Below are 24391 nucleotides of genomic sequence, written 5' to 3'. Positions count from 1 at the left end.
AACAATTTTATTCCATAAATAATATGATATCATAACATACAATTTATTGGTAGAAAAATAAATAATTATATATGTAAAATTACACAAATTAAAACAAAATATATTTGTGACATCTGTTGAAAACTATCAGCTAGTAATTATAAATAATTTAATAAATACCTAGAAATTACCTCTTCATAGTTACAAACTATTGAATTGTCCAATATTCCTGAAAGTAATAATAGTATATAATAATGAGTCGGGAAGTTGTTTTTAAATGGTAAAGCTCTCACCTATTCTAATGAGAGAGGTTTCTGGTTCAATACCCACCCTCGCGAGTTTGAATTTGCCAACATCGTGTCTGTGACCGCTCTCGAGATTTTCCCGATCCCTCCCATATTTTCATTCCACCATTTCTTTCATAATAATCACTTTCATTTATCGTCTGTTCTCTTTAATTGAAAAGCAGAGGTATTCAAATGGTAGCCCTCCAAGCAATTTTAGTGCATGATTTGCGATTTAATTTACCACTAGTTTTCACTGATAATACTTTTTTTTTAAATTATCTATTAGATTTACGTAGTATATAATGTTTCTACAAACGAAATATATGTTTTAACGATAAGATTAATATTCACGTGTTCCTTACTAGTGGTAAGCATATTACATCCTGTGCTATAACCTTTAAGGTTTTAAACTGTGGCAATTTAATTATCTATTTATTTACGGTTTAGACACTGGAGGCCTTATGCAGAGTCGTTGTTTCGTGATTAGTGCCATACTAAAGAGTTCGACTAACATACGTATGTTTCCTGCAGTAGTTAGGCCTTTAGTATGACGCTAATCATATGTCAAAACGACTCTGCATAAGGCCCTGGGTTTCTAGCTTTTGTCATTTCCGTGACTGGCCACTGTAGTGAAATATTTATTGTGCAATAAGCATTCTGTAAGTGTTAATTTTGGTTTAACGTGAGTTTGTTGTATTTGTGAAATCAGCGGGAACAAAATATTATATGAAAAAATTAAAATAGTATATGGGGTTTATAAGAAGTGGTGGGGAAACGACTTTTTCATAACACATTACATCGGTAAGTTGTGTTATTTAATACATGCTAGTTTTTTGCTATTGTTATGCCGGCTATGCTAAAGGAGACGGTGATGATGAGAAATGAATGAAATGGTAGAATGAACAAGTGAGAAGAAGCGGAAGAACCCCGAGAAAACCCATATACACGGTGTTTGTCCACCACAAAGCTCACTTGGCTTGAGCTGGGACATGCAGATTGTGTTTGTGTCTAAACAATATAATGTGAAGAAAAAATATTGAAATCTACAGTGCATATATTTCAATTCTTAATTTCGATTTCAGGTAGAATCCTTAATCTTTAGGTACACAAGATGAAATTTACGGATTTGGCTCGTCTGCGTGAGCACATTTCGGCATCGGTGCACGTAATTACACCAGCAATGTTGCAGGGTATGTTCAGGTGACGGGCGTCTCTGGCGGGGAGACTGGGGGGACGTGTCCCCCCAAATATTTTGAGTACGAGATAAATGGATAAATGCTGAAACTAATTAGATCTATGTGGAGGAAGTAAAAACATAGGCAAAACAAATTAAAGTTATATTTGTTCTTAAAAATTAGGTTAATGTGATTAGAATATCCGCCTAACGTGTGTGTCTTTCAAAGAAGGACTTTTTTTTTTTTTTAAGTTACGCTTCTTGGTTAGTCAAAGTAGTCTCGGCTGCAGGCACACATTTTTTTATTATTATTATTACTTAACCAGCAACAATTGGTTCCCATGACAAAGAGAGACTGGAAAAGGGAAGGAAAGGATGTATAGAAAGTTTATCTGTGAATTAAGAAGGGAAATCTACAAAGACAGGGAAATATACAATAGAAGCGAAGATGACAAGAAGAATTTAAAACTATAGAGAACTTTGAATATTATATATGAGAGTAAATTTCATGCGAATAGTAAACTAAAGACAGAAATAAGTGTTTAATGAGCGGATTGAGTTTGAGGAAGATGGAAAGAATACATTGAGGAGCTGGATGACAGTAAGAATAAACTGTACATTTTAAACATTAAAACGGAAAACGAAGTAATCGAGGATGATTCATTGGACAAATTCATAAACATACAGCGAAATAAAGAACAAAAAGGTAGATAATATACCTTTTGAGTTTATTAAGAATACAGAAGAAGAATGAAAATCAAAAATTCGAAATTCGCCATCAAATCACGCATCATCGTAAGACTTCTTTCAGAGAGTTGAGATTTTGTTACCTCAAAAATCGAAATGTACGATTATTATAAAGGACACTGCTGCAAATGCGTTTAAGAACACTGAGCAGGAATTCATCGGTAGGAATGTCAGGTGAAGTAATTACCTAAGAACCATGTTATATATAAACTTAATTTCTTTTCAGCAATTAGTCCAGCAGTGATGCGAGAAAATTATAATGAATTGTGTTGGTAAAGCTAGAAAGAGCTGATGCTATTAGTAAAGTAGATTCCAGTTTATAATTTTGACGTAACTTTAGTTGAAGTCTATTAGCATTCAAGTCGTCCTCCCCCCCAATTTTAACATGCCAGAAACGCCCATGGTTCAGGTGCACCGCTGAGAGATGGTAACTCTGCTTGGATATGGAGGGTGGTCATGTAGTGCTCCTTCCAAGAAATGATTAGGGATTTCTCAGTTCAGGGCGCAAAATTTCAGTCAGACGCACTCGGCAATCCAAAAATGAGGTCGCCAGTATCTCTCACATACAAATTATGAAAGGTTCCCCCCTCCCCCCACAGTCTTTGGTTTGACAAAGAAAGAGATTAGATCAGAGCATAAAATTTCAAAACCAGACAACTAGATTCAGGATAATTAATTTTGAATTGGACAATTCATATACATGTTAAAAATATCTTACCTTAAGGTAAACCATTTTGATTGAGAGTGAGAATGGAGGGTCGAATTACAACGTTGTGAAGACTTCGCATTCTGTGCTTTCCCTCACTCAATGACAATTATTTTCGTACGAAACAGAAACTACGCAGCCCAGTGAGTTTAGGCAGAAACCATTCCTACTGAACACTGGTCGCCAGCTTTAAGTTTCTAGTCGCCAATGGCGACCGGAAATTTTGTGGCCTGTCTCAGGCACCCTGCATATATATAATATACTAATTAACAGTGTATTTTTTGCATATACAATACATAAATAAATTAACAATACTTTGTAGCAGAATAAAAATTATCAATTAATATTGACAATAAACGACATACTTCTTAGCCCCATAAAAATCCGTTTTTCGCGATTTTCTCATAAATTACGCATGAGGTTGTTCATTATCCATATAATTTTATTCAACTTAATCAAGTCTATTGATTGCTATAGGCACGTGTCTCATGTTTGGATTTTTGTTTGTTTGTTTGTTTGTTAAGCACTAATAATATTAGATTTTTAGTTACGTGACTTGTCTGAAGAGTCGCCATTCGCGATAACTCTCCCATATGGACACCCCTGCTGACATGTTACTTACCTCACGTTAAGAAGCTATCAAGTATCTCAGTATGTCCTATTGTGAAGTAAGAATTCACTTTTTAATATCATTCATGAGACATCAGTTCATTATTCATCTTCCCTTTTCCTGGGTACTGTTGACTCTCTGACAATTTCTTTGGGTAATTCTCTAGTAGTTTTAAAATAGTATATCTATTTCTATATATTTGTATGTAAATACAGTAGAACTTCTTCATACCAGAACGTAAATATATTGGAAACTTGTCCATTGTGAACAAATTCCATGGTCTCAACCAAGAAAATTATATGGAATAATATGGAATCTCTCCAACTCGGAAACAGAAAGCAGCAATTGAAGAATTCAGTAGAAATTAGGTGTATAATACGGAACTATCTTCAGAATGTTCCATGGCAGAGAAAATTAATTTTTAGTATACATTGCTTTCATCTTGTATGCTTGCTCCGCGCTGTTTGAGAGTAACTCACTGTACATCTTCTGAGACGGTGCAAATAAGGGTACACCGGCAGGTAACGAAAACATGCGAAAATATACCTAGGTACAAACAACTTTTTTTCTCTCTCTCTCTCTCTCTCTTTCGATGTTGAGTGCCTTTGTGAAGTCGTATTAATGCTCCATAGCAGCAGGTAAAAAGTCGGAGAGAATGGAAATGTCTAAATCCCTGAAAAATTTTCCCATTAGGCCTACTTATTCCTAACAACAAAATCCACTGACATTTCCACATCTTAGCAAGCCACTTTGTTGCCAAGTTTTCAACAGTGATTATCATTTCTAACAATAAGTCGCATGTCTCATTGTCACTTAATGATAAAAGCAAGAGCGCCGATTTCTTTGTAACTTTTTTTTTGGGGGGGGGCATTCTATTTGTAGGTTTGTATATTCATAAAATGTATATATAACAATAAAAATGCATATAAAAATAAATTCATAAAAATACATGGAAGCCCACATGAGCTTTGGGGGGCCCGCCTCCCAGGATCGGCGCCCTTGGATAAAAGCTAACGGTATCGAAGCTGAAAAAAACAAAATCTCTGTAAGGGAAATAATGACATGATTTAAGTGCAGGAAAACGCAAATATATGATGCACTGGAACAGAAAGATAAAATAATGAATGAACGTTCCTCCAGAGAGTAACTGTCCTAATTCAATTTTCAACTAAGTCAAGCTCATTCCATATTATTGAACACCTATATTTAGTTAAGTAGTGTTGCCACAAGACAAGACTTCAGATTGTCTCGTCTAGTCTCGTGCAAAGCATGTCTCGTATCGTGTCTCGTCTCGAAAAGATTTGTTCGTTTCGTCTTATGTCTTGTCTCGAATGGTCCTGTCTCGTCTCGTCTCATAAACGAGACAAAACACGAGACGTGTCTCGTTTCGTGGCAACACTAGAACGGCTGAGGCTCACAAAAAGAGCTGTTTTGTCAAGTGATTAAAATTGCAACTTTTAACAAAGTTTGGTTTGGTTAACAGAGCACAACAAACAACACGACTACAATCTACTAACAACGACAGCTTAGTTTCGACTGAACCAGCAATTAATTACTACGACAGGAATATTTGTCAATACCGTAGGTACAGTCGAAAGGCAAGCCTTCCACACTCATTCTGAAATCCTTGTTTCAGAACCTCTGGCGCCACTTCTACAAATAAGAAACCTGTGTGGCTTTCCGATTTGAAAAATGGCTTGGGTTCAAATAACATCATAAAACAATTTTTAAAAAAACTCAATTTTATTGTCAAACTAGAATCCTTTCAGAACGCAGCACCGGAAAAGGCTGACATGTTTCTGTCTTTGTTCGGAACGAGAAAGACCATGGAACGATGGTTAGTTACTGATAAACCTGCCATTAAGAGAACTTGTACTTCTATAACAGGATTTTTACATATAGATATCCCTACTTGCCCCCCCAGATTAAAATCTGAAACACTGATCTCGATGAATGCTTTAACATTGTACTTGAATCTGGAACACTGACACAAAATAGTTAAACTTTAATCCATTGAAAAATGGAAATGAAAGCTGTTTGTAAGAATAATTTAGGAGTCCGTATCACTGCGAAATTAAAATACCGCTAATTTTACAGTAATTATGTGATATCTTCAAATTGATAAAAGATAGTCGAAAAGTGGATCAAGATCTCCCTAGATGATGTTATTTTGCATGAGGTGCCGTTATCACGAGTCACCTAGTAGCTTTCCGTTTGCAGTTATTTAGAAACGCGAAAATAAATGCCGATTTTCTGAATGGCCGGAAATCGAAAGCAGATATATGGGTCGTAATAACGGTATCTCACGCAAAATAATATTGTCTTGGGAGATCTTGTTCCACTTTTCGATTATCTTGTATCTATTTGAAGATATCACATAATTACTGTAAAATTAACGGTATTTTAATTTCGCAGTGATGAGGCCTCTTAAAAAATAACTGTAGATATTCCTTGTTCTTTGTAGAGTAGTCCTCATTTGAAATAATAAGTGCTAGTATACATTTCGAAGGCAAATAATTTATTCCGAGTTAATAAATTTTTAAAGAAATTCAAAAACTGTATTTGTATTTTTGAGACACGAGATGAGACGAGACATTTCACGAGACGTTTCGTCTCGTCTCGTCTCGTGAGAACACTATAGTTAAGGACTGTATTAAAGAAATATTTGCTCACGAAGAAATGGAAATATCAAGTTTGCCTGTTAAACCTTTAGAAGAAGTCTTGATAGACCTAGTTCTAAGTTCTTAAGTGTCTCCCCGTCCAAGTAAGTTTGTGGTGGACAACATTGTGCCCGTGGGTTTTCTCGGGGTACTCCCGTTTCTCATTCCACCGATTCTTCCATTATCATTCATTTACCTTAATCATCCGTCGTGGAACTTTAAACTGAAACATTTCATTTCATTTTTTTTTTTTTTATAGAACCTCTTTTTCAAGTTTCAGTTCTAGTTATTGTACAGTCAGCTACAACTGTTCTTTTCCGTTTGATTAAAATATTTCCGTAAATAACTTCAGAATAAAAAAAATGAATACAGCTTTCAGTAAACTAAAAAAAAATGTAATTTTCTGTACGTTCAAGCTATACTGGTACATTCGTTGTACGTTCCAGCCAGTCATTCCCAATAAATTTTACCAAACATAAAGAATTTTGTCGCTGACTGTACAAGTGGCAAATTACGAGGGTGGTTTTTCTCAAACCCTTTAGAAAGAGAGAGATGACAAATGAATGAGTACATATTTAGGCATTACTTCAGTGTATTAGAGATTATTTTAACCTCTTCACAGATATACCATCAAATGATGCCACATATTTATTGGGAAAATAATCCGAAATTGTTATCACGAAGAAGAGTGCGAGCTGAAGCTAAGTAAAAACAAGTGTTTCAGAATATTATTTTTTACTTACCTTCAGTTTGCACTCTTCTTCGTAAAGAAAAAAAAATGATATTTTCCCGATAAATACATGGCATCATTTGATGGTATATCCGTGAAGAGGTTAAATGCTTATAGTCAGTGTTTCTTCCAGCAAAGCCCCCTTCTCCAGGAGTTGGGCAACAGCCCCCTCCCCCACTCTCTCCCGCTGCTAAAGAAATTAAATTTGCGATTATATGCCACTCTTGCGTATGACATGTCCTTTATCAAATACTGTTTCAGTACAGTACTCTGCTCGTAACTTTGATTTTGCCCCTTTGCTTGTATAAAAATTTCTTAAAAAAAAAAAAAAAAAACTGTTTACAGCTGGTCTGGTTGTTGGCATCTTACTATAAAACCAGTATCCCATACCTACACATACTAGCCCAAGTCGATCACTGATATTTCTTCAAAACATGTATGTACTGATTAACTTCGGAGTACTCGGGGTTATGACTTCTAGATTATGCACCCAACCTGTTCTGCAACCTTGAAAGTGCAAGACTTCTTGCGCGTTCTTTTTTTGTTTTTACCTGACATTTTATGTCAAGAAGAAAAAAAAAAAGAATAACAAAGAAAGCATATCTGTAATGTAGTTCATTTAGTCTTTGTTCTATACGTACACAATAAGCACACTGTAGCTATCTTCATGTTCTTCCATACCTTCCAGTTGCATTACGATAAAAGAAATGTTGATAGCTTAATACGGTGACATAAATCTTGCAACATAAATTTAATGTTCCTTGCTTTCATTCTGCAAAGACAAAGAAGGAGAAAAAATAAATAAAACAAGAAATATTAAAGTAAACGTAGAATTAAGACTGAAAGAATGAATTACGAATACTGTATCCTTGATCAGTGATGTCAGATTATAAAAATTCTCGTACACTAACGTTACACTTTCTTTTCTTTTCTTTTCTTTTTTGGCTTACGCTCCGGGGACAACTTCCGGTTTCCCGTGTATACAAAAACTAAAACTTCTAGTGTTGATAAATAGCGTAATGTTACATTTAGTTTTCTTTCTCTACGAAAAAAAACGAAAAATCAAGACTTTTCGTAATGACCTGCCAAACTTAAATTTACAGCATTTTCGAACAATAACTTAGGCTCTAAGCTAATTTACTGTACTTGTTCAATTAGTTCAAAAAGAATAAACTGCATAGTATTATTAGTGTTTTACAACAATAGCAATAATAATTCCAAAGATTATATATAGATCTTATGTACTCTATATATAAGATTATAATCTATATATATAATCTATATATAATTCTACATCGAACCCAAGAGGCGGAAGAGTGGGGAATGGCGGAAACTTCATAACGAGGAACTACATAATTTACACGGTTTACCGAACATTGTTAGGGTCATCAAATCTAGGAAGCTCAGGTGGGCAGGTCATGTAGCCAGAATGGAAGAAAGTAGGAACGCTTTTTTTAAAAAAATGAAATGAAATCTTTGAGTTTTACGTCTCACGGTTATGCCGGTTAGGCTAAAGAAGACGGTGATGATGAGTAATGAATGAAATGGTGGAATGAAGAAAGTGGGAGGAAACGGGTGAACCCCGAGAAAACCCACGCACACGGTGTTTGTACACCACAAAGTTCACTTGGCGGGGGCTGGGATCGAACCCGGGATCCCAAGCATCAGAGGCGAACGCTCTACCACTGAGCCACCGCGGCCCCGCAAACGCTTTCAAAGTCTTAACTGGCCGTTAGACCATTAGACCATTAGAAAGTCTTAACTGGCCATTAGAAAACGACCATTAGAAAGACCTAGGCGCAGATGAGAGGGCAATATTAAGATGGATCTCGCAGAAATAGGAATACGAAATAGAAACTGGATCCAGGTGGCTAAGGACAGAAGTCAGTGGAGAGCTTTTGTGAACGCGGCATTGAACCTCCGGGTCTCATAGGCCATAGAGTAAGTTAGAATTAAATTATCATGCGTAATTCTAGAGAAAATCTACAAAAACGAATTTTAAAAAAATATAAAAATCTAAAAATTGAAGTGTAATGACCATTTAATTTATTAAGATGAACCTGGCAAACATTTTTAAAAAATCATATGTATTTGCGAGGATTTCAAAGGTAAAAACGAAAAAAAAAAAAAAATGCTGGTTTCTGTTTTACTGTAAGCTACTGTATCAAGCATTTAAATATGTCATCCACCCCTCAAATCGCAATTTATTTTATCCATAAATGAAGAAACACAATATGATTACATGAAAACAGCACAATTACGCTTAAGACATTTGTAGTGCGTAGTCATGTTAACAGGATAATGGCTTCCAATTGAGTTATTCAAATATGCTACATGAACATGTTCATATATGTTTCTCTGTGAATGTGAGTGTGGCTCTATGTATGTACGTATACCGCTCCTACATATACAAAAAAAAAAATAAAAAAAAAATACAAAGTTAATTTGCATTCTTGGCTACGATGTTTTTGTGCGTTAAGATCTACAGATATGCATACAAAGAGAGCAAAAAACGAAAATGACATTAACTTTTTTCTTTAAAAATATTCTGTTTCCATGAGTGATCAAAGGAACCGTAAGTGCTCTGATTTAGCCCTATGTGTACTATTTACAAACGCTTTTTTTCTTCTCTAAATATGTATATTTGCCCATTAAGTTTAAACGGACTATTTGCAGCTGAATTACACCTTTAAGTTAGGTTTTGAAGAAGAAAGCAAATCAGTAATGATTTAATTTTATTTCTGAAAGTGAGTTCTTTTCTATATCTACAATCATAGTGAATTTTGAGCTTACTTTGTCATAAATGCTTTTATATTTCATAGTGTTGGTTAAGTACCTTTCCAATTTTAAACAAAGAAAATAAACATTTGACTGGTTTTAGTTAAATTAACATGATGCTCAGGGTACACATGCTATTCTAAATTTCATTAATTACGAATAGGACTCCATTGTGAGTATCTTCGGTTTGGGAGACCCTGATTCAATTCCCGGTGAGAGTATATCTTGAAGTGTAGATCTGTGTTTCACATCCTTGGTGCTCAAACGGAGCGCTAAACTTAAATCTAACGTCAAAATATCTATATCTATATCTATATCTATATCTATATCTATATCTACATCTATATCTATATCTATATCTATATCTATATCTATATCTATATCTATATCTATATATCTCTATATATATATCTATATCTTTATCTATTTCTATATCTTTATCTATATCTATATCTCTCTCTATATATCTATATCTTTATCTATATATCTATATCTATATCTATATCTATATCTATATCTATATCTATATCTATATCTATCTATCTATCTATCTATCTATCTATATATCTATATATATATATATATATATATATATATATATATATATATATATATATATATATATATATATATATATATATATATATATATATATATAGGCCTATAGTTTAGGCTTTTTGAAACTAGTTGCTTTTATACAAAATTGGATCAAACCACTTGGCGTAACGGCCCATTTGTTAGCCTAAACCTACTCCAGTGCCATCTGCTAACGAGGGGGTGAACTACGTCCAGCCTAGCGGAAAGCACGTGGTCAGAACGCTGCGACGCCCTGTTCCCAACAGGCGCATCAGGAGCTTTCTAGACCTAGTGGCTGTCACGACGCTGGATGGACGCCGAATATTGGGAAGCACTGGACGGGAATCGAACCCGGGAGCACGCGGACATAAGTACAATGCTGTAACCACTAGAATACGGTGTTCAAGGTGTTTCCTAGAAATAGTTTTACGAATCACAGGTTTAAGAGGCCTCATCACTGCGAAATTAAAATACCGCTAAGTTTACATTAATTATGTGATATCTTCAAATAGATAAAAGATAATCGAAAAGTGGAACAAGACCTCCTTAGACAATATTATTTTGCTTGAGATACCGTTATCATGACTAATTTATCTGCTTTCGATTTCCAGCCAATTAGAAAATGGGCATTTATTTTCGCGTTTCTAAATAACTGCAAACGGAAAGCTACTAGGTGACTCGTGATAACGGTACCTCATGCAAAATAACATCGTCTAGGGAGGTCTTGATCCACTTTTCGATTATCTTTTATCTATTTGAAGATAACACATAATTACTGTAAAATTAGCAGTATTTTAATTTCGCAGTGATAGGGACTCTTAATTCTTATTACAATAAAGCACAAGAAAACTTTCCTGGACATACACAGTTACTGAAATTGACCAAAGTGGTTGTACTTCGTCAGACACATATCACAACCGTAAGCGATTGTTTAAACAACGTACGTGACAGCGTTAGCAGAGATTGCTGCACATGCTGCAGTAATTTCTTTGCGATGGTCTTCTAGTGTAACCGTTTAACTGCAGTTTACATCCTTCAAGGTCTCCCAAAGATAACGTCCAGAGATGTTAAATCTTGTGAACGTGTTGAGAATTAAGATATTCCCAATGTCAAGCGTGCACCGTTCATTTTGTTTCACTATCATACAACATATCATGAGTAGTAAAATCTGTTGAGGAAATATCATACTATAAATTGTCATGATAGTTGAATTCAACTTCAAAAATAATGCCCATATACCATCTACTACATTGTGTATAAAAAAATTTTAACGAACTTTTTATGTGACAGAGAGAAATATTATTATATAAAAGTAACTATTAGTTTACCAGCAGAAGTACCTGGTCCTTGCAAGGACTGAACAATATGCAACCTGAAACACAGTTTGATAGTTTGGGCTGTCTAGCTTGAGGCGCTTCTGAGATCTTGAGATTCTCTGTAGTTTTTGAATCTCCAGAACGTGTAAACGTGTAGCTACCAATCCTTCCCTCCTCGACACACAAATAGAAAAACACGGCTTCGTACGGGATTAGATCTAGTGAAGATCTATTTGTGTACTGTCAGTGACAAAAGTTCTCTCCGTTTGATAAAGTTAGTTTCGTAAATAACTTCAGAATGTAAATTCAAGTAAATTAAAAAGATGCGTTCCAGCCTTACCAGCGTTATAAGTTCTAGCCATATTATTGCTTTTCCCAAAATATTTTTTTTTACCAAACGGAAAGAACTTTTGTTGCTGACTGTACAAAATTTGGTGACTCCAGGTGACTCATTTCTATGCTAAGCTCTAGTAGCACACAAATGCACACGTTCTATTATATATTGGTTCTATTATATGTTGGAATATAAGGAGGCACAAAGTGCTCATTAATTGACACTGTCCGTTGTTAGGAAACAGATGAGTTTTGTATTTGCGAATATTATGGGATATAAGATAAGATGTAAAAAGTGTTAGATTGATGATACTTATTGAGTTAGTTTTACGAAGATTATTGGAATACTAGGAAGAGAATTAGTATGATACATATTTTTATTAAGAGTAATATATTAAGATACAGAAGATTATATATCATATAATGAGTATATGAACTAGTACAGATTGAGAAGATGAAATGTTCATGGATACGTTATTTAAGGATTTAAGGATTTTGAGATCACACTTAGATTATTACATATAGAGATATAAGTGTGCTAAGCTTAAAATATTTTTAATTACTTGTTTTTCGGCCCTAACATTAGTAAAGATTTAAAATCAAGAATCCTAGAATCTTTTCAACTTTGTAAATTTTTATGAAACTCAATTGGCTGGATTTTTATGCGGAACCAGGAATATTGAAGAAGGCATTCATTCAAGCTAGAAGTGCCGTGCCATTTTGATCGTATTTCTACTCTTTGGATATATATATATATATATAGGTGTGCAGGCGTCCTCAATCTGTCTTGTAACCACCTTCCACTCTCTCTCAAACTCAAATTATGTCCCTAAATCTAATTGTCCGCCTGACTTAGCGTATACTGACTACAGGCCTATGACTCACCCTGCAGTAAGAAAAAAACAATGTACGTAGCAAACGTAAAAACGTAGGCTACATGCGTGGTTTTGGACTTAACGTACAACTCTAACATCCCACAGCAAGCGTATAACTGAAAATGTATGTTCTGTACGTACTTTCCATATAAGTGTTCCAACTAAACGCACTTTCCGTACGAAAGAAAGAACTGCATATCGGCAATAAAGATCTCACATACAGATGAACGTATATAACATATAGTTGACATATATAACATATAGTTGACATATATAACATACGTATACGCATATAATGTATGGAAAACTGTTAGTTGTCCGATATCTTGCAACGGCATGATGTAACATCTAAGCGAGAAAATACCTATATACAGTAGGATATGGATAACGTATGCTCCATACAGATTTCAATAGTAAACATGAGGATTTCGCATATTTATACAATATACCGCTGTCCAGATAACGAATTTTTCTCAGTGATGCATAATATTTTCCATTCACATTTGAATAAGTAAGCTTTTCTTGAAGATTATCGGAATAAGTTATACTCTTAATAATTGAACATACAACGTCATAATTGTGTTCTTAGAATGAATTAGCACATTGAAGAACAAACAACAAAAAAGTAGGGGTTTGAATATATATATATATATATATATATATATATATATATATATATATATATATATATATATATATATATATATATATATATATATATGTGTGTGTGTGTGTGTGTGTGTGTGTGTGTGTGTGTGTGTGTTAATAATACAAACAATAATAATGGAAAATGAAAAAAAAAAACTTTTCCGCTTAATATCTTTGTCTAATAGTTTCCTGTGCATTTCCGTTGGTAGTATAGCATAATTTGTTATGATTTCGTATCATATTTCTATATGATTTAAGCTTTACTTCCCCCCTTCTTGTTTTGAAAAAAAAAATATTTAAATTTAAAAAAAGTTTTTCTAAGAAGTCTTAATTATCAATTACTTTTATTTCATTTTTGTTATTGTTATTATTATAATTATTTTTGTCTTTTCTTTGGATCTTGGTATTTGCCTTCAACACCTTTCCGCACACAGAAACACAAACGTTTAGCTGTGTCCTCTTCTTCCTCTTTGCTTTCGTTTTACCTTGAAAGTTGGAGGATGGTACATAGAGAATACGATGAACTCTTACTTCTTCTTCTCACTTGAAAAGGGTAGCTGATAATCAAAAAGAAGAAGAAGAAGAAAGGAAGAAGAAGAAAAGAAAGAAGAAGTAATAAGAAAAAGTACAAAAATAGTATGACGACCCTGAAATGTAAAGAGATTCATTCTCTCAAGGTCTTTTAAAAACAAAAGATTAAAAAAGAAATGTGAAAAGAAAAGAATCAGACTTTTAAAATGTTAGTGATTTAATTTTATATTGATTTCTTTCTGCAATATGTTTTAAGAAAGTTTCAAACATTGTCTTATACGGCAGGGAAGAATTTTTAGACTAACGTGTATTATTCATTAGGAAAAGAGTTATCGCATTGAAATCAGTTAATAGTAGAGATCAAGAATAAAATTGCTATAATTTGAATAATTCTACATTCGAATCAGCGGTGCGCAATTGTCTACTTTCCTGAGGTTGAGAAACATAGATTTTAATGAATAGTACAGTAATGTACTAATGGGAAATATTAAACTAATTATATCAGCTAGATTCTTGCTATCTCTTGGTATGAGCGGTTTTGGGTTCGATTTCCTGTGGGGGCACTCGGTCGAAAAAGTGTAAAACGTGTAAAACCTTTTTCAGCCCAGCTATCCTGAGTGAGGTTTTCCGGAGTTTTCCTCATTCACACTAGGCAAGTGCCGGGATGGTACCTAACATACAAGTTCCAAGCCGCTGCTTTCTTTCCCTTTCCTCGGATAGTATTATCGCCGAGGGACGTCATCCTTCATACGTAACGGGCTAACATGGCCATAGATCCTAATTCTAATTCTCTCCTCCCATAGCAAAACCTGAAATGATGTTCGAATATTTGAATAATATATTTTGTCGCAAAGTCAAATAAAATCATTCTAACATTGTAAGAATAATAGGGTTCGGCGAATTATTCATATAAAAATATGTGAAATGTTTGAAATATTTATAGTGCAAAAAAAAATAATAAAATAAAAAAATAAATGAAATCGATATTTTATGATGCCTTTTCACGACGAACTACTTGAAATGAATTTTCTAACGTGGTTAGTGCTTGGGTCGTAGAACCGCGTGGTCCTAGGTTCGATTCCCGGAAGGCACTCAATTTTCGGCTTCCACCAATCGTGAAATCACGTGAATAAAAGACGCAACGGCAAATCGCAATATTAATTGTAAATATCTACTTTGTAATTTTCTAAATCTTATGATATGGTATTTGGTATCGATCAAATTAAAACTAACATTAAATGCAATCATTTTGGATTGTAAATTAATATCTTTACTAAAATATAATAAACCTCATGCAAACACAAATCAGGTAAATTGTCTCAGATCTTCTTAATATTTCTAACAACAAAGTGGTACAGTTCGTAATACGTAGATAATTTCAGACAATTTGCTTCATTTTCTTTTATCTTGTTAGTTATAAGGTATAAGCCCCTTTATTCAGTGCCCTACGATGAAAATAAGACAAAATATCATTGCAAGAGAAGGATGAGTCAACTCAACATAAATTCACATATAATAAAGCAAAGAAAGAAAAGGAGAAATTAAATAAAACAATTTTATTGACCTGAAATACTAAACATATTTTAGTGAAAACAGGCAATAAATAATGTTCTTCGAAAAATAATCATTTTTTAAATATACTTTCATGTATATCCGCATCTGTAAATAAAGTAAAAACGAATTCGCAGTTCCAAACAATTTACTCTATGGATATCCGTGATATATTAGTGATAAAATTAGTTAAAAGCTTAGATAGCAGTATATGTCGTAGAAAACAAATTGAATGAAAATTTTAAGTAACAAAGCTAATAAGCAGCTTGATCGGATGCATGGAAATAGCATGTATTCTTCTTTGATAACATACATGAATATCCCAAAGTAAATAGCTACGTAAATAATGCAAACAGATAATATGACAGCCTTGTACTTTTATTTTAAAAAATCTGGATACCCACCTCTCTTTGCAAACCTATGTACTTTTACATGCAGTTGATATTAAATAAAATAAATCTGGATTTAATTTGGCCAAATGAGATTTTATTTAGAGCCAGTATTAGATTTTTTACATATGGTTGCCAGGATGTGGCATGATAAAGCAACGTGGGTTTCCAAGCTTTTTTTTAAAAAACAATTGTGTACTTGTGACAAATACAGAAATATTCTTCTTGAATATTCATAATTAGAGAAAAATATGATAGACTTATATCATCGTTTAGTAAAATCTTCTATCGACAGTTTAAACTTTCACTTAACACTAAATTATGTATTATAATCTTGTATATGCTTGTATAGTATATTTTTAGAAGTGTGATTTTTTCATATGTATAATAGGCTTCTTGCTTGCCTTTTCTTGTAAGCTAGACTTCGGAACATTTTCTTTAAAACGAATTCACTTTTTGTTTTGTTACCAATTAATTTTTCAATCAATATACAACGGTACGTTGTATATTTGTATTGTAAATCTGTACTCTCTTGTAGTTCTGAGTTATAAGATATTTTAAATATGTACTAGGCTGGCTAGTTGTTTGTACTATTAGAAGAAGAAAAAGAAAAGATATGTTAATTTTAATGTTAATATATAAAGATATTCATATGTTAAAATAATAAGGATTTGGAACGTCGTTGGCAGGACAACCAAAAAAAAAAAAAAAAAAAGATATAAATAAATGGAAGGGATTGCATAGAAGTTGTCGTCATTTTTAATGGCTCAAGTTAATAAATAAATAGGAACCAGTTTTATCGCTGTAAATATTACATTGAAGTAAGAGGAAGAGGGTGGCTCAGTAGTAGAGCGCTTACCTCTAATATCTAATATGTGGGGTCCCCGGTTCGATCTCCAGCCAGGTAAGTTTGTCGTCGACAACATCATGTCTGTGGAATTTCTCGGGATACCTTCGTTTCCTCTCACATTTTTACTCTACAGATTATTCCATCATCATTCACTTGTCTTAATCATCCGTCTCCTTCAGCCTGAAGAGCATAATCGTGGGACGTTAAACTGATAGGTATCACTTCTTATTGTAAGAAATTCTATTTCAAGATGGTCAGACTGTATTTCAGAATCACAGCATGAAAGATACTGTTTTAAGATATTGTAGCAAGTGTGAACTAGTTAACAAATATTTTCTGTACAATTTCATTCTTTTCTTTTTGTTTTGCATATTAAAAAAATACTAAACAAGTTTAAAATTGAAATAACCTTATATTAACCTGTATTATTTTCTCTAATTTACTACTACTACTCATACTAATAGTTTAAATTATTGGGATTTTTAGTGTTAAAAATAGTCATAAGCTCTCTATGTATAGAACTATATAACATATACATAAATGATTGAATAAAAATAGAAGTGAAAAAATTCTTATACATTGACTGCGTGAAAATGGACACATTCTCCTTGAATAACACACAGGAAGATGATAAGATACATAGCTATATTACTAAAATGTACAATGAAGATGCATTATCGTGTTGAGATATTCTCCATTACTATTTATAATATGTTTTCATTTAGAAAAAAAAAATTACAGTAAGTTGTGTTTTTTTAAATAATTCATTAATTACTATTACATTTTTATATTGACTTTTTGTTGCAAGAGATTCCAGTTTAAATTGGTAAGAAAGTCGAGCTAACAATGCTTTTCTGTACTCTTTCAGGCATTTCTTTGTTTGTCTTACCTATGATAATCCAGACTACGGAACCATATTTCAACTTAGGTTGAATAATATATCATTCAATATCATTTATTTATCTGTAGGTAACTATTCTCAGTTTCAAACTTGGACCATTTTCTTAAAATGCAACCCATTAGTATTACCACTTTTCACTATGTGTATCTATTCCATTCAAAGAACTAGTTTATTGTTAAATATTATATCTATATAATTTGTATTTTCCCTTTCTCAACTATCTTATTTAATCTGTAAGTTGTTTTAGAGTATTTAATTTTTCTTGTGAACGATGTGTGTTTACACTTATATTATATTTGTGAACATGCGGATAATAATAGACAAAAGATGTATTTTGTCCAGATTGGTCTGTAAGATTCTTTAATCATCACATTTTATTTCTTTGAATATGTTCATTTCATCAACATAAACCAAAATTTCCGTAATCTAAATTATGAAACAGATCATTTAGATTATTATTATTATTATTATTATTATTATTATTATTATTATTATTATTATTATTATTATTATTATTATTATTATTATTATTATTATTATTATTATATTGGGAGATTCTCGCTAGGCTTGATTTGCTTTCTCTTGATGTAAAAGAAATTTGAGGAAACTTAGGATCATTCATGATGTAATACATGCTAGGGTGAACATAATTGAACATCTGTTCATTAGAGTTCCTTCTCACAATCCTAGGGACTATCGATCTATCTTGTGTAATGACAAATTAATTGGTACTCCAATTCTTTAATGGTGTAGAGAATATAAACAAAAAATCTCTAAGAATTGACCTATTTAATATTTATTTTGCTTTACTTAAAAAGCAATATTTAGAGTGTATTGTCAACTAAATATATATATATTTGTCATTGTCTTGTCTAGTATATTGTCTATTAAATTCTAATTGTCTTTTGTTTGAATTATGTTTATTTTTATTTAATCATGCTCTTTTGTTTTATTTTCTTATGAAATCTTTGTTCAATTTTATTAGTGGTTACTATATCTTACTTTTGTTATATATTTCATCACAGTTTTCAATTTACGTAATAGATGTGTGAGTGGAGTTAATGCTGCAAGTGCACTTTGAAATCAAAGCGTTCATTATTTATATGTAAAGTCTGTGAATGACATATAGTATTGTACCTGTTTAAATTATTTTGATGTACTATTATTTTAATTTGTTTATTTTGTTTTATTTTATATTATGATTGTATTTTTTGTATATTCGTGACCAATTATGGCTTAGGCTGTGGTCACTAATATCAATAAATTCAAATTATTATTATTATTATTATTATTATTATTATTATTATTAATAATAATAATAATAATAATAATAATAATAAAATTAATAATAATAATATATGATACATAATAAGGTAGTGTGTGGTCTTCCTAAAGTTGTCTTGTGCTTCTTCCTAGAGTAAGTTCTTAAATAAAAAGTGCTTTTGTGTTATTTCGTTAAAGTTAGATCGTAGCATGTAATTATCTTGTAAATTTGAGTATACTCGACAAAACGCTATTCGGTGGTCTCATCGTACAGTCTTATTGATTTTCCTCCATCATTAGGATAGGATTATGTTTTTTTTACGCTTGTGATAAAATTAACCTTCAGTTGACCTTGAAAGTAAAAAAAAAAAGAAGAGACACACAAACATGCGAAAAAACTGCACATAAGGAAAAAAATAATTACAGTATTGGGCTAAAAAAATACCCTCCGGAAACTTTTCCATAGTATATTGGATGTTTTGCTTATAATTAAGTTACCTCTTTCAAAAATAGCCTACTCATTATCAACGTACAGCAGATATATAATACTTGTGGCTAGGCAGAGACGTCTAAAGTGAAGAAACAGATTTAAGTATTATTATTATTATTATTATTATTATTATTATTATTATTATTATTATTATTATTATTATTATTATTATTATTATTATTATTATTATTAAAACTGAACATGTGTTTCAAAAAATCAGAAGCTAGTGACAGAGCGATCGTCAAATAGATTAAACTGTTTTAAGCTCATGACAAAGAATGTATTTGTCAATTATGATTTTAATCATTATGTTCATTTAATATGTTTTACCAATTTTTTATGTTGAAAATATGTCAATAAAGTAATCTCAAAATTTTTACCTGTTGAATGTGTAATTTTAGGGAAGATTGATTAACTCTTTTAAATAACAATGAGATGAAACTTTAATTACATTCTTTTGAAAATAGTACACTAAGAAAATTGCCTGTTTTGATTTTAATCTTATATTAAAAATTAGCTTGAGCTTTAAAAATTAGAATATTTTAAGTTTCTAAGAAGAACTTTAATCTGCTTAATTGACAATTATCTTATATTTCATTAGATACTGTAATATTTTCCCAATATATTGTAAATGATTTTGAGTTGGTTCCTACAAAATGCTATATATTTGTTTAGAAGCTATTTGTAGTACTGAAAATTATCATGAATATTTTCTGTATACACAGTTCACATTTTTCTTCTATATTTATTGTATTATTATTTATGTAGCTGTGTATCTTACATTTTTTGTACATTTCATGTATGTAACTCGATGTCTAAAGATATTGTCACTTGCAGCTTTCATTCAATTTGTTCTCTTCAGTATAATGAATTTCTTGGCGTTCATGACTAAAAATTTCAATAAATAAATTAAATTAAATTATTATTATTATTATTATTATTATTATTATTATTATTATTATTATTATTATTAAAGTCTAAAGTTTTGATCTCCTACCAATCAATATATATATAAACCAGAATTTTAACTCAAAACTAAATAATAATAATAATAATAATAATAATAATAATAATAATAATAATAATAATAATAATAATAATAATAATAATAATAATAATAATGTTTGAAATATGTTTATTGGAAGCAAACAGCATTACAGCCACATGTGCCCCAAAGAAAGAAAAAAATGTTTTACAAGCATAGGGCGTATGCAAATAGAATTAACAACATACAACTGATTACACAAAAATAGATGAAATTGATAAAATATTAGTTCATAAAAACAACATAAAACATGAAGTATCTGTTACAAACTGGGAAATACAAAAATAATAATAGTAAAAAAATAAGCATAATTAACATGCATATAGAAAAGGTATACCATATAGGATAATGATAAAATTCAAAAATAAATTATTATTGACCATGTACTTGTAACAGTTTACAAAATATTGAAAGAAAAAAGTTTAAAAAGACACTATGTAGCTGCTATTACAAATTGAAAATAAATATTTCTAAGTTAAACACATCAAGTAAAATACAGTGATTCATAATAATAATAATAATAATAATAATAATAATAATAATAATAATAATAATAATAATAATAATAATAATTTGTGGACTTAACATATAGTTTTCGTCATTTCGTATACACGTTTATCCAGTTTGTTGTAAGGTTACAGAAAGTACATAGAAAATTAATAAATAGATAATATTTGTTATATATGTAAGTTATAGTATGAATATAAGAAATAATTATGGTTGTCATTGTATTTATTTAAAGTTCTAATTTTTGTTTGCATTAAAAATAAGTTTAAAAAATTACTGTATTTGTTTAGAAGAAGTTCAATGTTCAAATCCTGTAGATGGAAATAATATAAATAGACATTCAGAGAGAGAGAATAAAAATTCAAGATCTGAAATGATGTCGGCAACATGAATGCTTTGTGTAAAAGTGAGTTCAAAGGGGAGCTAGTCAACAATTAGATGGCAGCGCGAATCGCCTATCTGTCCAATGTATTTTGCAGAGAATGACAATATTCACAATAATTCATTCAACTTCAAGAGATTAATATTCAAAACTTTGTTCAAAGATGAGTTGAATCAATATTTAGAGAATAATCTGTGCACTTTTGTGATACTTTGCTTCTTTTAATGATGAGAGAGCTTTGTTGTTGTAAGCATGCTTCTGAACAGAAAATTAAATGCTCTATGGATTGAAAAAGAGCAACGTAATCAGAATTTGTACAGATTGTTTTTTAATAATTATTATTGATTCAACTTGTCTTTAAACAAAGTTTAAATATTCATTGTGAATATTGTCACTCTTTACAAAATATTTTGGAAAGATAGAAGATACATTCTGCTATCATTCTGGTTTCTGCTAGGTAAATCAAGTATTTATGCTCACCTAGAAATGGATGTACTACTGATCGATTTTAAAGTAAAATAAATAAATAAATAAAATAACAGTAAATTTGAAGTTTCTGCCTATAGGTCTTTATTGAGCCGTAGTCATCTAAATGTATTCTTTTAGGTTAGTTAATAAAATATGGTCAGCACAGCATAAAATCTGTCACCACTATTTTCAGCTTTCTAAACTGAATTTCGGTAACTTCCAATTCAAGTGGGTTTTGAGTTGTTCCGCGACCACACACTCTAATCATTTTGATACAAAGAAATAATTAAACAATATATTTATAAAGACACAATCTGTACCATTTATCAAAACACGCGCTTGATTTTAGAAAACTTGCTGTAACTTACAACTTCTTGCACCTACTCTTTTATTTTTAGAAATAATTACAAGTTGTTTGTGTCACTGTTAAAAAATGTGTGTGTGGTTGGATAAAATATGGTATTTTAAAGTCTGTCAGCAAAGAGTTAATTTTTATTGCAGTAATTAAGAATATACATTGTTATACCCCTAGATATCTTATGATTAAGGCATTTATTATTATTATTATTACTATTATTTAGTCATTTATTTAACATTTGCATTATTGGTTGCTCCAATTGAGAACTGGAACTAACCTATTAGTTTAGGTATTGTTTATAATTAATTAATACATAATTATTAGGAATTCATAAATAAATAGATAATAATTGATATAATAATTATAATTACTATTAACAATCAGTAAATTTCATCATAAAGAGTGGTTCATAAGTTCAGAAATTCAACAAAATAATTATAAAATATAGTTTTCCTACAAGACTAAAGTTATTAAGATACGTAAACTCATCATTAAAAATGGATATACTCACATACCAATAATATTCCTTTGTCTATAGCTTCTTATCGTAACGATCAATTGAACAGTGGCAGCTCTTCAGGGCAAGTCACGTCGGTAAAATAAATAAATAAATCTATTTAAATTTGATTTAAATTACTCGCTGAGGAAAACAGTACGTTTATAGTAAAACTCACTAACGTGTAACAATATTGCCAACTATCAACTTTGATTTCATCAGACACTATCTAATTTTATTAATATTTTTTTTTTACAGTAAATGGATTGTTTTGTTCGGCAAGTAGTTTAAACCACATTTAAGTCTATAAAAAGCAAAGGTTGTACAGGTACAATGGGAAATAAATAAAATTCTTTTTTTATCACTACAAGCTAATAAGAGAATGATACGTACAAGTATTAGAACACTAAATAAGCCTTCTTAGCTCCGTTACCTTGGGAATATAAAATATATTTATTTATTTTATCGATGTGACCTCTATCAAGAGCCGCTACTGCATACAGTTTTCAGCACTGCCCAAGGAAATCGTGTTATCTGTAAGAAAAAGAAATCAGAATTAAATTTAGAAAATTGGCACGTTTTCCATTTATCGAAAGATCATAATACTATTCCTTTGCTTTTTTCTGATAGTACAAAAGAGAGAAATACTGTACCCTAATTTGGAGTTTCTTCTTCTTATTATTATTACTATTATTATTATTATTATTATTATTATTATTATTATTATTATTATTATTACAAAACCTATAAATTTCTACTAACACGGTAACATTATTCATATTACGCTATGTGTAATATTACTTGCTGTATTTTAAAGTTATTTTAATACTACGAAAGTGATAAATTAGGCTGTTAGTGATTCTGAATTATTATGATTATTATTAGTACTAGTAGTAGTTTCCTGATGAAGAAATCCTATTTTTTTCATAATAATAGTAATAATAATAATAATGTGCTTTACAACTTAACTCATATCGTGTCATATCATGTTCAAGCAAAATTCATTCCTGATACATACGTAAAAATGAGACGTGAAACGTAAACGTATACTACACTAATAAATTGATAGTACTTTTTCTTAGTTTAATTAATCTGATCCAATGAGAAGAAAACATATATCACTCTAGATCTTAGGATAGAAGATTCTGAAATCATTATTCAAAAGTGACTGGTGTGGAGAATATTTATGAATATAAATATATGTGTGTGTTTTCAGTAATTAATGGCATACTATTTCACATATTGTTCATTATTAAAGTTAAGCTAAGAAACGAAATAATCAGCATGTCATTAAATAGATATAATGATATTATAGCTTGTTCTGTAATCTAGAAATCTCGGTTTTGTACCCTTTCGTGTTCTGGCGTAGTTCAAGTGCGTGTTTTAAGTACGCGGGATCGTGGGTACACTATTATTTGGGAAACTTACTTCTAATACATAATACTTCTAGTGTTAACCACAAATTTTTCGTCTCGTCTAGTTTAGTTCCAGGGAAAAAGAGACGAGAAATACATTTTTAAATTTAAAACCACACGAGAAACATGTCAATTCTTGCCTCGTTTGAGAGGCACGGGAAATTTCACTAATCTCTTCTGCAACACTAATTCAAACAAGTCTAGGATCTCAAACGCTGTTTTACAGTTACATAAATCATAATATAAAAACTATAAGTTAATAACGAGGAGCATTTATTAGTGCTTCAAAATACTCAAGTTATTACAGAACATTTCCCAATAATAAA

At 31.1% G+C, this 24391-nt stretch overlaps 1 long non-coding RNA gene across 3 annotated transcripts in view; it reads right to left on the bottom strand.

Annotated features, from left to right (window-relative positions):
• LOC145675725 (uncharacterized) overlaps positions 1-24391 on the bottom strand; it is a 116020-nt gene that overhangs the window by 23542 nt on the left and 68087 nt on the right. The window contains exons 2-4 of one of the 3 annotated variants that reach the window (XR_014129200.1): positions 22670-23184; positions 7535-7665; positions 35-3137 (exon numbers count right to left, since the gene is read on the bottom strand). This is a non-coding gene — a long non-coding RNA (uncharacterized LOC145675725). Of the gene's footprint in view, positions 1-34; positions 7666-22669; positions 23185-24391 lie in introns of those variants that run through there. The other 2 variants (XR_014129199.1, XR_014129201.1) reach the window with 2 other exon arrangements.

This window comes from Thermobia domestica, chromosome 18 (assembly GCF_964235325.1).
Source record: "Thermobia domestica chromosome 18, izTheDome1.hap1.1, whole genome shotgun sequence".
Lineage (NCBI taxonomy): Eukaryota > Metazoa > Arthropoda > Insecta > Zygentoma > Lepismatidae > Thermobia > Thermobia domestica.
Note: the sequence above shows the minus strand (reverse complement) of the source record. Positions and strands in the feature narration are given on the sequence as shown.